Here is a 2,478-nt window from a genome sequence, read left to right on the forward strand (position 1 = left end):
TTTTACAGAAGGCCGTTGTGTGTTTTTTTCTCTCTTTTTTTTAAACAAGGAGAAAAAAATTGTTAGGTCTTATTTGTTCATTTTTATTTTCTTGTTATTTGTCTTTTTTATTATTATTTCCGATATGGGTGAGCTAAATGGGGTAACAGTGTTCCAGACTGGAGGCTCGGTCATGCCATTCCACCAGCCTTCAGCTGCGTTGACTGACCAGGGGGAGGACGAGAGGATGGGATCGACGAAAGATGTCCAGAGAGTGAACGGCCCTGACATTTCCAACCCTGCCTCCCCCTGAAATGTACACCGCCCCAAGTCCACCAGAGAGACTTGAAAAAAAAAGTTCGAAAAGGCAATACAAAGATGGCGACCATGAACTCTCCTGAATAGTAGGACTTGACAACCCAGACATGAACTTTTGTGATCCAATTGAACTGTTTCTCTGTTGATATATTGTATGAAATTTAAATGAGGAAAAAAATGATTTTTTTGCATGGACACAAATTTAGCTGAACTTTAAAAGTAAAAAAAAATATTTTCTTGAGGCTGCAACTTGCAAAAAAGAAAATAAAAAAACACAAGACAGAACAGCCATTTTCAACCGTTTATATTATTTTTAAAGATAAATTTCACTAGTGCATGGTTTTCAAGGGGAGTGAATGCAACAGCGTGATTACAGAAAAAAAGATACCTTGTTTATCGTCCTTTAGAAATCCTGGTCTGTATTTTTACAGACGTGCAGTTGACATGCAGTCTAAAAGGAAAATACGTTCGGGTTATTTACAGTAACAAGTCAAATCCTGTTTATGTGACAGAAGTAAGTAAAAAAAATAAATGTTTTATTATTTCTTTTATTGTAAAGGCACAGGCCTTTTGAGGATGAACATGATGTGCAAATTGTACGCCCCCCTCCCCCCTCCCATCCTGTTTCCCAGAGTAACCATTGTACTCACTGCAACTGTTGTCGCCCAGCCCCGTCCCCACTCCCTTCCGTCCGACCCCCCCGCCCCCTCACCCTGATTTCATTCTGATGATTCCGAGCAGACAGTCTATTTTACGCTGCTCCGTAAGGTTTTAAAAATCTGTATTTGGGATTTGATTTGTTTAAAAACAAGCATGTTGAAAAGGATTTTCTGCAACATGGCTTGGGCTCACCTAACAGTAACTCAGCATGTTTTGATAAAGATGATATTTGGGGATTTGAGGAAAAAAATGCAGTTTCTTGTACAGTGCATGTCAACAATGTTTTGTTTCTCCCTCACCTGAAATTGAACTCAAAAATTAGGTAATGGAAATCAGCTCTTGAACATGATCTGAGAAATAAACAGATCGGCAAAAGTTTTTTTTTATTATGATTATGATTATTATTATTTATTTATTTTCAAAGAAACATTCCACCTCCTAAACTTTGTTCGACAGTTTTGAAAAAAGACAGGTCAAATCTTTTTAAATCCCAGTGGTGGTTGACATGAAGTGCTTTTTGGTTGCATGTTTATTTTGTTTCAGTATTTTAACAAAAAAGGTTTTTACTCGGATATATGGCGGCACAGACGCCAACCATGGGGCCCTGCTGCTGACCTTTCTCGGCCTTGTTGGTGAAGCCGTGACTAAATCGCTCGCGAAGGGAAATGACCTTTAGGATATTGCCACAAAAAAATAGTTTTGTTCTGTTTTGTTTTGAGAAAAAGCGTAAAATAAATTCATTTAATATATTTTTGTTAATTTAATTATAAGCCAAGACCAATTATTTTTCATTTTTGCTATTTTTTGTAATTATAAATAGTGTATCTGGGAGGTATCAGAATCGTATAGCTTCAATGTCTGAATGACAATATATTGAGACATTATTCCTTTTCCATTTAAACAAAATTATATATTTTAGTTTTCATTCTATATCTTGTTGCTGTAACAAGCTATTCATTTCCTTTCTGAATTGCATTGTACATACTAGGTGTCCAATTTCCTGGAATTTGAGTAAAATGAATAAGCATAAATAGACAAAACATACATTAAGATCTTTCTGGAACAGGGATAATGTCTCTAATTGATGGCAAAGACATGTTACTGACCCTTTTTGAATGCCTTCTCTCTTTTTTTCTGGTGCAATGTGTTCATGCCAAGGCTATGTCTTGGTGAAGTATGGTTGAGTACAGAGATTTATGTAAGTTATTTTTCAAATTAAAAAAATAAAAAATGGATATAACACTGCACCGGTGTCCCAGTCCAGTCTCAGAGAATAGGCATGTTTGCCTGTTTGAATGGATGACTACTAACTTAACACACACATCCTCCCTCTTCCTCTCCCTCACCTTGAATCACCTGATGATGATCTCTGACTCCTCACATGAAGATAATAGATGTACCCTGTTAGTGCTATTGTGAACTAACAGCATATCTTGTACAGGACTGTACTGTATGTAGAATAACGTTAGCACTGATCATTTGGTAACATTAGCTTATATTCATTGTGGCTGCTTGCTTGTA

At 36.5% G+C, this 2,478-nt stretch overlaps 1 protein-coding gene across 1 annotated transcript in view; it reads left to right on the forward strand.

Annotated features, from left to right (window-relative positions):
* Nucleotides 1-2,202, forward strand: part of LOC134082889 (regulating synaptic membrane exocytosis protein 2-like) — a 97,139-nt gene extending 94,937 nt beyond the window's left edge. Inside the window, exon 25 of the mRNA XM_062538919.1 lies at nt 1-2,202. This exon is cut by the window's left edge and continues 583 nt beyond it. The gene's annotated coding sequence lies outside the window, so the exon portion shown is untranslated.
* Nucleotides 2,203-2,478: the final 276 nt, after the last annotated feature.

The sequence above is a fragment of the Sardina pilchardus genome, chromosome 6 (genome assembly GCF_963854185.1).
Source record: "Sardina pilchardus chromosome 6, fSarPil1.1, whole genome shotgun sequence".
In the NCBI taxonomy this organism is placed as follows: Eukaryota; Metazoa; Chordata; class Actinopteri; order Clupeiformes; family Clupeidae; genus Sardina; species Sardina pilchardus.